At 31.5% G+C, this 16349-nt stretch overlaps 1 protein-coding gene across 2 annotated transcripts in view; it reads left to right on the forward strand.

Moving 5' to 3' along the window:
• Window positions 1-1294: 1294 nt before the first annotated feature.
• LOC127704136 (uncharacterized) overlaps window positions 1295-16349 on the forward strand; it is a 57076-nt gene continuing 42021 nt past the window's right edge. For both annotated transcript variants that reach the window (XR_007983157.1, XM_052208028.1), the window contains exon 1: window positions 1295-1591. The gene's annotated coding sequence lies outside the window, so the exon portion shown is untranslated. The remainder of the gene's footprint in view (window positions 1592-16349) is intronic.

Genomic DNA, 16349 nt, shown 5'->3' on the forward strand with positions numbered 1-16349 from the left:
TTATTACAATAAATTGGGGCCAACTATCATCTTCCTGACAGGGCGCAGAGTCATCACATTTTCTTTTTTTTGTTGAAGCTAATTGAGAAGTTTGGTTTTTGTTTGCCATATGAAAGGAGAAAGATTCACTATCCTTGTCATCCACCCACCTCGGAGTGCCTACAAGGGCGATGCTGTGTTTCCGTGGCGAGCCGGGGTCAAGCGCTAATGCTGAAAGCAAGCTGCAAGTATAATGCAGCCTGTCCCCAAAATTAGCACCCAAGATCCACTGCGGAAAGCACCAGATGTTCCAAGAATAGTATACTCAAGCAGAGCGTATCCATCAAGCGAAATAGAAAGCGTACCACTTGATTGACCCATGAGCCATCGCCTTCTTCAGTTATCCGAAATATAAATAGCTTAATTTAAATACATGTGTATATAATGAAAATTGTTACAAGAAAGCTTATTGTTGAGGATTAACTGAAGGGCTCGACATGACCAGCCGATTGATCGAACCGGGTCCATCCGACCTCCCGTTTAGATGATATCAGAGCCAAAGCAGCTTATTGAACTATAGTTTCGTCCGTCCGGGTATTTTCTGACCGTAAGGAGTCTGACTACAGCCCTCATCCGCAAGGATCTCGTCAACCACCGACACGGGTAGCAACCCACGGCCAACGGGTTGGAGAGCCTATTTTATTCAAAACATCGGGCAACTCGTACGATGTTCGGATCACTTTAGTCTGGTCTCTACCCTTCGACCTGTCCAGCATGGGTAACCCTACCAGGAGACGAAGCTCCAGCTGGCATAGCTTTTGGGGTCACTGAGACACGCAAGCCCCCCGACCACGGCAAGGATAGCGATCCACCGGGGGGTCGTATTTATGCAGAAACAGCTCACCTACGAATATTTCATAAGATATTGACACACCAACAGGCTAAAATATAAAATAAAGAAATGTCGTATGATTACTATATTAGTAGTTTTAACACATTTTCAAACGAAATTCGTCTATTTTAAAGCAAACTAAAACATGACAACATGTGAGGTCATTTCTTTTTTGATGGGAATATAAATAGTGAACATCATTGTTCCGTATTCTTTCATTCAAAAGATTCCTTATATGAAAAATCAAAACATGATTTTTAAAGTATAAAGTACCTCAATTTGAATTGTTAAAAAAACAAATTTCAGTTCTAATTTAGGTCAATGTTAAATACCAGACTTCAAACTTTAGTTGAAATATCATTTGCATGGTCTGTCTGTTTTCTATTGAACAATATCAGGTATCCTGTTTAAAAGTTTGATTTCAAATACAACCACTTCTTTAAATATGTCGTAATATAAGGTACACCTATATATATAATACAATTATAAATATTGTAATTTGTCCACAAGAATCGCAAAATATCATATGTTAGTTCAAATGCAGAATCCGTTAGGATACAATGGAATTTATATCAAAAAATATTTCACTAAAATGCTTAATATGTGATGATATTGCACACTAGACACTCTGTACTTTCAAGTGAATAACTTATAATGGTTAACATCAAGCATTCATTTCATCATCTTTGTCGTATTCAACTCTGGATAAAATAGTTTCAGGTAAGCATATTTATTTTTTCAAACATCGTCATTAAACTCATGATTAATAAAAAAATAATAAAATCCTTAAAATGAAACAACAAGCACAAATCAATTTCACGTTTTCACTAAACTTGAATATTCAATCTCGATCAATTGATTTGATAAATTGTAAATGTTCTCAGGTCGGTCTAAAATAATGATAAAACCAAGTACAGACAATAAACTACTCTATACAAGGTATTTATAATTACGGATATTGTTAAAAACTTCACGATCATATAACAAAACAAAGACAACTGGTGTCGCGTTAAAGATGTGAGTTGATGATTATTTGTGAAAGATAAAGGAAACAATATACTGATGCTTAGGAATAAACAAACATTAAAAGGAAAAAACAGTAGTGGTTATGTCATTTTCATAGTTATATCATTTATTTATGAATTGGAGAAAATTAATGTTAAGTTTTTGAAAAAGCAACAAATCGCAGTGCATAATGAAATTGATATAATTTATATGACAAACAAAAACCAATTATTTTCCTGGCGACATTATGACGTCGTGGTTTACACTTTAATATTCTTTATCTTAAATCGTTCATAAGCGAGAATGTGCGCCTGCCCTCTATAGGAGGTTAAATAATTTTTTTTAAACATTTTTAAACATAGAATGAATTTACATTTTTTCAAAGGCTTTTTCTTGTTCAAAAATTTCAAATACGGATTTTTTTTTGTAGAAAAGTCAACAATAAGGTGTCAGACCACCAATTCACTCCCTCCAATTCAGCACGTATGTAAAAGTAGCCCTTGTCTGACACAAAATAGTGCTTTTGATGTCATTGTGTTCTTAAACTAACCACCAAATTTGCAGAAATGAAACTTTTGGTGAAAGAGAAATATATTTAGACCATTTTGAGCCAAAATTTACCTGTCTATGAGTTTGCATTACAATTGAGGATTAATGCGCTCCATAGTATACTTATTTAAGATTTCCAGAGAGCCAGGGGTTATTTAATAGTACTTATTACTTGTAGTAAAAGGAGGTCAGCGCTGGATTTACAGAGTGCGTGTTTGTTTTGCATTATCTATATTACTAGTTTTATCAGATAAAATCAACGTGAAAAACATGATACCTTAAGTAAATGATAATAAAGAAGCATCATTACCAGATACGATTTCAGTCATAAATGATCTATGAATTAAAGACGACAGTAAATCAAATCTCGTACATTTGTTAAAAAGAGAGAAAATCGCAGAAACTTCAAAAGGAACGAAACCAGCTGCGTCGATAGAAAAGCGTCACCAGCATTGGAATCTGCAATCACATAAAATATCAAAATCGACAGGGACAATTCTGATATCTAAGGATACAAGACCACACAACAGGTCGCTAGAGTATTGAGACACTCACGCATCGTATCGGTGTCATTGTGATCGTAAACTTTTAATCGTTCTTCCTAATAACTCGGTTGGAGCAGTTTTGTATAACATTGGGTAAAATCTATAAAAATAAAAATTATAAAAAGTTAACATATTAAACCGTAAATGCACGGTATTTGAAATTTCTGCATTATTTTTTTTGTAATCTTGCTTCCACAATACATCTCAATATTTGTAATACAAGGTATAAACGTTGAAAATAATTATAGGTTATTTATAAATTACCATTATATCAAAGATCTTTTTCATTTATTTTCATAATTTTGTCTTCAAACTTGTGTTCGTATGATCACATTTTCATTTGTGGAAAAGTTCTAAAACGTGATCATATTTCAGAATTTGGGATCGTTATGTTTTTTGTTAAAAATTACAAAGAACATGTAAAAGAATACGATATGTTTTGTTATTGCATAAAAGACATATACCTAGTTCAACACATACATACAGATCAATACAATTTGTTTAAATCGACTCCGTAAAGACATCACAGTTCAACGCTGCTTTTCTTACAAGGATAAAAGTTTATTTATAATATGGTAACTAGTAGTGTTTAAATATGTATTTTTAAACCGGTTTTGTTCGTCATACCTGGCTAACCTTTGAAACTTATATAGCGTCTATTGACAATCCTTCTATGTCATTTTTTAAAAAGATTTGATTGTCACAAATAAGTTCTAGTTGACAGTTGTATGTACATGTATGATACATGGGTTGTTCTAGGTTATAATAAAGGAATTTTATGTTGTGTATCTCGTTATGGATTCCCATCCCTAAAAGAAGAGCTCTTATCTTCGTCTTCTACTTCTATGAGGATAATCTGCAGTTATATATTTTAATCAATCCGTTAACATCTGACCCCCGTATTTCAACCATTTTTTCGAATGAATTAAAGAAAATAATCAACTGCAATGTAACATGAAACTATACGATAAGTGTACGAACCTTTTTTTTCATTTTAAGCTGGTTTAAATTAACTTTGTGATGATCTTCCTTACTTCTTCCTCGAGTTCGCGCCTAGTTTTCAAACCAAATTAAATGTTGGTTCCTTTTGCAAAACTATGCATCGTGATAACGGAATAGAAATACCGGGAACCAGACTTTCAACTTGTCTCTAAACCGCACGACGTTGAGTTTATGTCGCCGACGTTGCGACCTATTTTCAACCAAATATCCACGTCTGTACAACATCGGGTGCCTTCTGGGTAGTTTTAAACACATTTTCAAAAGAAATTCATTTATTTTACACAAACAAGAACATGGTCTGTTTTCAACATGGGTGGTCATTATTCTTTTGTTGGACTATAAATAATGAAAAATAATTCTTATATGATTTGCATATTAGATAATACGTTGATATGATTGGTCGAGAGGACTTCCGGTAGTTGTTCTTGACGTTGCTTATTTTTGGATAGACGACGTTGACCGAACTTCTTTTTGTAACCAATGTAAACAAGATGGCGGCGAAAATAACACAATCTGGCTCGACGTTAAAAATATTTATTTTCACTTCGAATTATTCGTTAAATAAATAATAAACACAAAACATTCATTTGAATGAAAATAAGAGTTTTTGTTGTATTTCAAAGTTTAAATTCAATACCTTAATTCAAAATGTTAAAATACATTTTTACAATTCTAATTTAGGTCAATGTTAAATACCAGACTTCAAACTTTAGTTCAAATATCATTTGCATGATCTGTCAGTTTTCTATTGAAACATATCAGGTATCATGTTTAAATTTGATTTAAAGAACAACCAGGTATGGCAATGCAAGGCACATAATACAATCACTATTATTTGGGTTTTTCTACATGAATCACAAAATATCACTTTTAAGTTTAAATGCGAAATCCGTTGTGTTAAAAGGAAATTATATCAAATACCATTTCACTACAATGATGAATATCTGATGGAATTATAATGGACAACATTAAGCATTCATTTCATCGTCTTTGTTTTATTTAATTTTGGGTCGAATAGTTTCAGGTAAGCATATTTAGTTTAATAAACCTTACCAATCTACGTCTTATCAATCTTAAAAAAAAACCTAATTTTAATACCTTTGAAATGTTACCACAAACAAAAGTCAATTACACGATTTCACTAAACGTGAATATTCAATCTTGATAAATTGATTCGATTGTAAATGTACTCATGTCTAAAAAGATAATAAAATACTAATTGCAAGGTATTCACATACTTTTTTTTACAAATATTGTGTAAAAACTACACCATCAAATAACAAAACAGAGATAACTGTTGACGCCTTTTAAGTGAATCGTTGATTCTCTAAGAATGATAAGGGGGAAAGTAAAAGTTGATTAGGAATTAAAAAAATAATCATAAAAAGACAGTAGTGATCGTGTTCTTTTTTTATAATTATTTTTGTGATTTTAGATAAAGTAATGAAAACGAAATTGAAATTGAATATATGACGAGCAAAAACCAATCATCTTTTTTGGTGACGTTACTGAAAAAAGTAAAATCACAAAAATACTGAACTCCGAGGAAAATTCAATCGGAAAGTCCCTAATCACATGGCAAAATCAAATGACAAAACACATCAAACGAATGGACAACAACTGTCATATTTCGGCGTGGTTATCATCTTTTTGTTTAAATCGTTTGATAAGCGAGAATACGCACCTGCCCTCTTTATAGGAGGTAAAATACTAGAATTAAATAAACATGTTTTCAAAGGGTTTTTTGTGTTCAAATATTTCGAATACGGATTTTCTTTAAGAAGAAAAGTCAACAATAATGAGAATTGTCGGTAAAAGGAAGTCGGCTCTGGATTCAAATGCTTTTTTCATAATCTATTTACTCGTTTTGTAAAGTAAAATCAACGTAAAAAACATGGTAACTTGGGTAAAAGCCAATGAAACAGCATCATAACAATAAATGATCTATCAAATAAAGACGACATTAGTTCAAATCTCGGTAATTGGTTAAAAAGAGACAAATCAATATAGCAAAAGAAAAATGCGGGAATCGCAGAAACTTCAAAAGTATTAAACCAAGATAAGCGTCACCTTCTATGCATGTATCACCCGCCATGAGAATCTTCACTCACTAAAATGTCACAATCGATGAGGACTCAACAGGTAAAATTAGAATTCAGACAATTTTTCTAATATCAAAGATATAATAACGCGAAACATGTCGCAAAAGTATTGAGAAATGCAAGTCGTAATTGTGACCGTAAAAGTTCAGACGTTCTTCCTCATAACTCTGTTGGATCAGTTTTGGTATACAATTCGGTAAGGTCTATAAAATCAAAATTATATTATGTTCACATATGAAACCGTAAATGCACGGTTGCCGAAATGCTGCATTTGAAAATATGCTTCCAGAATAAATCTCTATATTTGTAATACAATGTTGTAAACGTTTAAAACAATTATAGGCTTTAAATAAACTACGCTTATATCAAAGATCTTTGTCATTGTTTTATAAATCCAGAATGTTGTCTTCAAACTTGTTTTCGTATGATCACGTTATCATTTGTGTAAAATTCTAAAACATTTGTGTAAACCGTAATCACATTTCAGAATCTGAGATCGTTATGCTTTTCAACAGAATGACAAAAACGGAACACGATATGTTTTCTTAATGCATTAAAGTCGTACACCTACTTCAACAATTACAAGACGTATACATACAGATGTATACAATTCTTCAAAGCGAATTAATGAAGAGATCACAGTTCAATGCTTCATTTGTTCACTAGTAGCACGATTTCAGTCTGAAACGGTCATTTTGGTCTGATCATATCTTAATCGACTGGATTTACCGCTAGAGAAAAACGTCAAGACTTTTAAGAACTTTAAGACGCCGTTCCGATCGATAGTCTCATTAGGTAAATCAGTCCGTTAAGGCATGTTAAGATAAACAAGACTGAATCTTCTAGCAAGCTGTTAAGATCCGTTACGACGGTGTCAGACCAAAACAGACCAAATCTCAAAATTAACGTTCAAAATTGTCAGACCATGTTTAGATCCGTTCAGTATGCCGGTATGATACTACGAGTTACGCCCCTTCTGCTTGATAATGCATTTTAGATTAATATATAGATTTATTAGAATTTAAAGTATATCGCTCGAATAAATAAAAAGTAATTAAAGATTAAATCCTCTGTTGATTCTTTATTTCTGTTGTTGTTTTGTTGAGGAACTAATAAATTATTCGTCTATATATGTTGCTTATTTTTTAATAATTGTTAGTTTATTTATTTAAATACTTATTAAATGCAAGGACGTATGTTAATTGTATACTTACAAAAATGTTTGCCATACATTTAACCTAAAAATGTTGTGAACCCTGTGTGAAAATGTTTTTCGTATTTGAAAATTAGTAACGGAAAATCTTAAACGTAACCTAAAAAAATAAGAAGATGTGGTATAATTGCCAATGAGACAATCCACAGAAATAAAGCGGAGGCAAATTAACACATGCGTATTTTTGTTTTATGTCAGTTGGTTTAATTCGTTTTCTGTTGACATGTCCTAGCTTACTATTACCGTTGGAGCTGGGTTTTTTTTTATTTTCGTGCGAGTTACTCTATTAAACTCGGAAAAGCTTTTATAACCATAGCTTTGTACTGTACAATATAATTTTATATTATTAAACAATAATTTATTTTACATAGTGGTGCGTCTAAACACCACCAAGGTCGCCATAGTACATGAAGCTGATCATGATACTGCATTCAGTCTGTGTCGAGACAGTGTTAAACTATAAATAAAGTACCACCGTATTAAAATGATTGAGTTCAATGGCACGGGCTAGTAATCAACCGGGTCAACAGGTAACAAAATCAATGATCCATAACGTAAGAAAGTCTATTTTACAATTACACTCATGATTCTTAATAAAAATGTGCCGTAGGGCTAAAAGTTAATAAAGAATTAATGAATTTATGTATACGTATTAGTATTTAAGTTGTTGATGTTTGACCGTCAGTTTTAATATATGCTATGTTTTATATTCAATAAAATAATGAATCTGAATCTATTATAGCTTAGTATGTGTAGTTTAAGGTTCTTACAATATTATATATTTCTAAACACTATACCAAAAGATAATGCAAAATATTTGAGCGCTGCATGGCAAACCATTATAAAAACATGTACAGTTCGGAAGTTTGTTTAATATTCAAAAGAAACTTTTCGCTTCTCTACTTATATAGTTTAGAGAGTATTCCTTTAAAGTGCGTCAGTTATATAAAGTGGTGTGTATTTGTATTCTATTTATTTGGCAAAATTGTATCACTATACATACATTTTGTATTTCACAACTATATATACTATAAGTTGTGAATTGTGATTGATTGTTGGTTGCTTAAAGTCCAGTGGCAAATATTTCATGCATGTTCAGGACGAACTGTGGGTTTATGACATGGAACCCACCAGTGTAGGTTTCATGTGGTATAATATTTAAAAGTAACTTAAATTTAATTAACATGAATTTTGAATAAATCGAAACATAACGGGAGCTAGCTATATATAGACGCATGGATCGCCCGGACCTATCAGTTCTTTTCTCTGTTTTGTCTTAAAAAATTAATGCTTTTTTTTATATTTCGATTTATTTTGTACTTTTATATGAATTCCGATAACTGTGGTTTATACGTGCTGCCAGACGAAAGATCTCTATGTATCCTCTAGATGTCTTTTTTTGTGTGGATTGGTTGCTTTGTCATTGACGTTTAACACAAAACTTTTATTAATTAAGTGTGATCTATGTAGAAATTCAAACGTACTTAAGAATGAAGGATGAAAATTCAGGCTCTAAATAAAAATGGTCATTAAATAGCCACACAATTAAAAGAATAAGAAAAATGTAAGTGTTGGAATAACATATACAATATATATGTGCATTGTCGGAAAATATAATTTTTATTTTACGAACTTTGGTAACTGGACAAAAAGAGAGGCGTACCAATCTTTTCTCCTTTTGTGTAGCGAGTACAAATGAACTGATCCTAGTTATTTCGTATAGCATTTCTTTTAAATAATAAAATCGCGCGTGCTCTATCTCAAAAAAGATGCTCACAGTGCAGTGTACTACTTTTGAGACAAATTATATCAAATTATCAAAATATCAATCTCTAACTTAATATGTAAACATAATACATGTAACAGCACCCCTTCTAGTCCTTAGTGGCACAGTATACGTCCTTAGTGCATTAAGGACTCCTTAGCAGTGTTTAGACGTACCGAAATTATAGAGCAGTCTAACAGCTCTAACTCAAAATGTGAACATTCTATGTTGCGGGTTGGGTTCTACAATTTAGTTTGAAAGCTTCAATCATACAAGTGTTTTATCCTTTTAATTTGGACTAAATCACTACTTTACCTTAAATTTCACACACAAACACATTTGCGGGACGTCTAAACACCACTCAGGACCTCCTGAGTGCATTCAGGACATACAAAGTGCACTCAGGACATGAAAAATATGTTTTGGTTAGTGGTGAAGGTATGCATTCGATAGATAATTTAATTCTTCATCTTATAATTTTTGTTTTGATAAAATCAATTTAATATTTAAAAAGTTATTAAGGTTTTCATCGGCACGCGCCGTTTTTATGAAATATGTCAGGCATGACCGATGATTATAGTGAATACCAATTATCATGTTGATTAGGTCGTTTGATCTTTAATAATTAGGAGTGATTAGTGATGGTACTTACCTCATACAAGTAAGCTTGGCAAACAAACAAAATCAAGATGTCTTTTAAAAAATAAAGAACAATGAAGATATATTGTTTTAGAAAAAAACCGTTAAATAAACATTTTTCTTTTTGTTTGTAATAATTGAAGCCAGTCGAGAAATATGAGAAATCTACATATATAGTTGGGAAATTGTCATTCAATTCAATTCATTTCATTTCATTAACTTAATAGATAAAAAAAATATCGTTATTATTTTCTTTGTATAGATTTTCGTATTTTATTAAAATTTCGTGCAATAAAAAGTTTAGTTTTATTCTTAGTTCAAAAATTAAGAAGAATAATTCTTTCGTATTTTCATATCTCTAGATATATTACAATAGACTTTAATTGCATTTTTCCATAGTAAAAAAAAAAATCGGTGAAACACCATTTATAATTTACTTTCAAGCTAACAGTTAATCTGATCACTTACTAAAAATAGCGTTGAATTAAAAAAAAAAAAAATTGGTATCATTGCGTTCTAATTCTTATTTATATAATTGTGTGTGTGTGTTTTGTTCTATTTTTCTTGTCTTTGAGATTCATTCAAAGAATTAACACTTTTTGACCAATGAGAGGCTGTGTATGTATAACATAACGATTCAATCAAAATTTCATTTAGTTAGATTTATTCCCCTATTGAAACTCGTTCTTGTCCAGTAATAAATCCCTTGAACGAGTTTGAAAAGGGAAATAAATTTGTCATACTTTTCATGAATTAAGATTTAGTTTTGTAAATGGAACACGTTCTTAACTGTAGAAGCCGTACTTGCCAAAATACGCCTTTCAAATAATCAAATCTCATATAGTTAGTGTTCTTTCTCATTTTTATCGTTCTTGTCCAGTAATTTCATTCTTGAGTAATACGAATGTTTTAAAAATCCGCATTTATTAAGATTTATCTTTCTCATTAAAGTTGTTCTTGTCTAGCTGTAATACAAGCCTTGAACGAATTCCAATGTGAAAATAAATTCTGAAAAATTAATTTGTCTCCGTTTTCTGAAAATTATCATATTTGAGTATTATTTCTAAATAATTTGTAAGTAAACGAAATCCGTTCAAACCACGACTAAGTCTTCGTGCACAGAGTTTGAAGTGCCAAAACCCCAAAAACTTGCTCGTAAGAAAAACCAAAGGAAAAGACCAAGGACAGCACGTACGCAGCCAAGATATTAGACTTAGCAAATCATATAAATAAATACTGATCTGTCTTATTAAGGTTAAGTTCTAAATATTGTCATTGAAAATATAGGACCAGTTCATAATTTCAATAAATTTGTTATCTATATCAAGGTTGTGAAGATCTTGAATAAATTTTGAACATTCATGAAAAAGGTTATATCGAATATCGTCATAAAGTGTGCATTCCATAAGGAAATGTTTTTCAGTCTCTACACTGCAACTTTCACAAAACTTAATAACATCGTGTTATTCATTTTAAACGTAACACAGTACTAACAAAACAATTCATAAACAACAATAAAGATAATCCAATCAATTTTGTTGATTGGATAATTCACATCTCAGTAGTTGTGTAATCAGTGACACGTGCCCTCATTATTTCATAAGAATTATCTATCTAAGTTCGATTTCAAATTGTACCAAAATTTAACTCTTAAATAAGCAGCGTGTAACGAATATATTCATCCATCCTGTGTACAAAGACGATGACTATAAAGGTTCCTGAGTGCACATTGTATGTCCTGAGTGCACTCAGGAGGTCCTGAGCGGTGTTTAGACGTACCCCACACATTTGTCACACACACACACAAAATATTCACACAGCCGTTTGCTCAATATGGAAGCGAAGTAACAGTATAGATAGATATAAGAAGATGTGGTATGAGTGCCAATGAGACAACTCTCCGTCAAAGTCACAATTTGTAAAAGTAAACCATTATAGGTAAAAATGAGTTAAAGACTTTATTTAGTTGTACAATAATTGGCTGATTGCAGGGCTAATTCCTATATTTGTTCCAAGTTTTTAAAATCACAGGTTTTGGATGTCATCGATTTCCCCGTTCCCGGTGTAAAACAGTCCCTGACTACCAACGTGGACTTATGTTACGAACTAAAACCACTATCACACAGTTTTTACAAGCGGAGCCCGCGTTATTACTAATAATGTCATACAGGCAGTTTTGTATTATCCTTCTTTTGTTTAGCCGGACTCGTTTACTGAAAGAAAGAGCCTAAATATTAATATTACCAAAAAATACTTTATGTACAATTATTTGTGGTGTTATTAAAAACAGAAAACTTTTCGTTTGTTACAAAACAATCTTGATACATTGGTAAGATAATACTGATTGATTGATTGTTGGTGTTTAACGCTACTTTCAGCACTATTGTGCCATATCGTGACGGTCAAAAAAGGGAGTTCCCCCCTCCCCCCTTTATTTGTAACCTTACCTTTTTTTTGATCATTTGTTTTCGTCCAGAAATGTATGAAATATTTGCTACTGGACATTACGCAAACATCAATCATGAATCACCTAACACATATCTAAGAGAAGCCTTCTATGCATGCATTAACGTGTTTAAAGATTGAATAATCAATTAATTACAAAATATATTGTGTTGCCAAAAAAAATAAAAAAACTTTATAACATTTATACATTTAAACCATTCGTTGATTTATCAAAATGTTTGGAAATATATATAAGTAGCAGTCAACATAAAAGAAGAACTTAAAAGAAAAGAAATATATATATATATATATATAAGCGTGCATTGTGGATGCAACATTGCAGATAATACTTTTTAAAAATTCATATTATAAAACGTAGTGCTTTTTTTGTATTTTTATAGAAAATACTAAAAGACAAAAGAAAACACTCTTAGATAAACAAAACGTCTTAAATGGCCATTTCATTTTATATTATTTCAGAATTTGAACATCTGTGTCCCTGGATCTGAACAAGAATTTGTTCAATCTAAATTGTATCATGTCATGGCATTGTGAATTATTACTTATTAAATATGATATCATGCTACATAATGTCATTTCCGTACTTGATATAAAAAATCAAATAACTATTTAATTAGTTGGCACGCGCCGATGTTGTCGACACGGTAAGTATGTTTATCAACGAATACGCGTTATCTCTGTGGTCAAGCGTAACCGGGAGTTTAAAACATGCGTTTTTAATTGGAAAGATAAAACCCAACCCGACGGTCCCTAGATAATTGCATATAACTAAATTGGAACTACATGTATTTAAAACAATGACAAATTCAATATAAAGAAATCTCTTCGGACGAATTTTCGAGAATCGAAATTTAAAGTGTAAAATAATTAATCGTTTTATTTCTATTACATGGAGTCTTTTTTTAAATAATAAACATTTAAGTGGTTGTCATTCTCTTTCGCTCTCTCTCTATGATGTTTTTGCAGACAAAAACAATTCGCTGAATTAATCTTAATAGTCAGACATTAAACTCTCTCTCAGAACTTTTTGCATTAAAATTTAATTGGATGAAATTCAATAAGTATGTTATTATTCTCATCACTTCTAAGGATAACCTTAATAATGTTTGATTTTTGACAGAATTTTATATATTGTAGAATTCGTTCTTTTTGTAGACACTTATACTGTATGAAGATGATTCGTTCCAACTTTTATGAAGAAATCACCGACGATTTTCTTATTTAAACTACATAAATATACCAAAAAAAATGCCTTTTTTTTTCTTCTAAAATCAATTTCTTTTCATAAAAATGAATTATTAACAAAGAATTGTAACACAAATGTAGAGGCTTATTTTGTAACGAAGATATTTCAAATCTCTTTACCGAAATCTGCATATGTTTATCTTTTGAAACAAAAAAGTTAAGGATGTCTGTTCAAAGGACAGAAATGTCCAAGAAACCGAAATTTTAAGTAAATGTTGAAAATTTGGAACCCATTTATCTTTTAAATCTAGTACACGAAGATATGCTTTTTATTTCATATTCAAATTGATTGGGTAAGAAATCGCTTGAATGCAAACTTTCGTAAAAAAAATCACCGTGGGATCAAAACTGTATCGTATGCCCATAATTGCCCTAAAGCTTAATGTCATCGGCAGATTATGAGGGTCTGGAGAGGGGTTCATTATTTCTGTATTCTATTATTTACATGAAAATATACTTTTTATTTCATATTCATATTGATTTGGTTAGAAATAGCTTGAATGCAAACTTTCGTAAAAAAAAATTATCGTGAGATCAAAACTGTATCGTATGCCCATAATTGCCCTAAAGCTTAATGTCAGACTATGAGGGTCTGGAGAGGGATTCATTATTTCTGTTTTCTATTATTTTTATGCCATTTTTCTCTATTCTGTATTCTTTTGCCCATTATTCTTTATTCCTTATATTTTAGTACCTCTTCATTCTCCATTTTTTATTTGTTTGGTCATTTTCTCTATTCTTTATATTTTTGTCAACTATTCTCTATTCTGTAAACCCCCATCCACACCCTCGTGTATAAGGGAAGACGATAAACATTTTAATATACATACCACCCGTTGTCACTTCTCACCTGACACAGGATTTATATATTTATTACGTAATACTCACGAACGTTATATTATCGATATAGAAAATTCAGTAGAATATAATCTGTATCAATGCACTGGCATGTTAAAGGTATTTTGATCTGACAAGAATACATTTGTTTATTTTATTTTTAGTTTATTTAGTTATATTTGTTCATGTTTTAGGTTAGAACAATGCACAAAACCATCGTATTTTCAAAAAATCTCTAAAACGTGCTGATTTTGGAACCTATATCAAAAGATTGGTATTACCTAGCTTTTGGGGTTTTAAAAAATATTCATTTAGTAATCAATGTTTGGCTTTTTTATATTTATATCAAAATTGAAATTCAAGGCCATATTTGCCAAAGAGAACAAGGTTAACAATTATCCAAAGTGCGACATGCGAAAAGATGGTTCGTTTTCCCTAAAAAAATTAAAATATTGAAGTAACGAATCTTTAAAGGTTACGTCACGTTAATATATTTTGAATGAAAAGGTGCAACTGGATGCACCCCTAAACAAAAAATGAAAAACTAAAATGGCGGGTATGCGTCAATCAGACAGCAATCCAACACAAACACAAGTAAGTTATCTGACATCTAGAATTAAGAGGTTTAAGCATAACCTGTGCTGGTATCAACTTTCAGAGTTCTGAGTAAAATTCTATATACGCATGTAGGACTTTGAACCGTGAAATAAACGCATTCCCTTAACACATACGGGTCCACAGACTCTTCTTATTATAATATAACGGTAAACGAGGATCTCAATGAGAGGAACAAGTTAAAGAAAAATGTTAACGCAGAATTATTTCCACATCCAGAAAATCAAAGAGGACGATCTCTCATTTAGTACGCAACTGTAACTAATAGATACATAGACAATAACACTAGTGAATGCAAATGTATGTACTGAATTTGAAACAAATATACTGCACATCTGTAGATTTTAATCTAGCTTTCACGCGTCATATCTGAGACTGCTATATGTGTTATAGTAGTCTCAGGTCATACAGACCATCGCACACCATTGGACGGCCCACTGCACTTCGGCGCAGACCATCTATTTTCAGCGTGACAATCAGACTTCAGGGTCCCCATTGCACCTCCGACTGATACATATATATATACACTTCTTTTTACTTGATTTCAATAATTGCAAACACTTTTCATACCGATTTCCTGATAATGGTTTTTATTGTACTAAAGTATTAATTGTTATTACCGCGGATATTGCCCGAGGAAAATATGAGTTTATCTAAAGGTATAAAAATCTTCATAGCTGATATATTTTGATGCTTATGTTACAAACAAAAATATATAACAAACATTTCGTAAATTGTCAGTATATAAATTCAGAAAAAAATATTAAGAAATGAAGGTTTTAGCTCCCTCAGACTAATTTGGCCTTTGATGAATTTAGCTCTTATGTAAAAATAAGGAGATGTGGTATAATTGCCAATGAGACAACTATTCAAGTAAGTTCAATCAAGAGGATGTATAAGCAGTTGCATGTATATAAAGGCAATCGTGCTTAAAGTGTTGTTTTGTGAGGGGATCAAGACGTAGGGATGTGAATGAGTGGTTTATATGTGCAATAATTTCGGCCTCCTAATTATAGTGTAAATCTGCAGTTGTTTCATGTATAGTTGATATACAAATTATCACAAACCTAAATGGATAAGATGAAGGAATTAATAGTTGGTTGTTTAACGTCCATTGGCAACTGTTAGATGGATTATTAGGGGAGAACATTAATCGTGATATAATTATGAACATTGGCAATCATACCACATCTTCTTTTTTATAAGAACATACATGCATGTGTAGATTTTCGTCTTAACTGTAAACGAGTGTCCCCGGGCGTCAAAACCGAATTTAGACTTGTGTAAATTTCTGAATCATACATTTCATTATTTAACCAATGTAAAGTGTTCCGAATTCACTCCAGATTTCTGAATTTATTCTCATTATGAAATCAAGAAGAAAGAATCATCAAATGCTCAGGCAAAACAAATAATACCGTTTTGAGCTATAAAGCCACAGCGATCCTTAGGTTAGGATACACACAAGACCTCACGTACTACATTTTATTTTATA

This window comes from Mytilus californianus, unplaced genomic scaffold (genome assembly GCF_021869535.1).
Source record: "Mytilus californianus isolate M0D057914Y unplaced genomic scaffold, xbMytCali1.0.p SCAF_59, whole genome shotgun sequence".
Taxonomy (NCBI): Eukaryota; Metazoa; Mollusca; class Bivalvia; order Mytilida; family Mytilidae; genus Mytilus; species Mytilus californianus.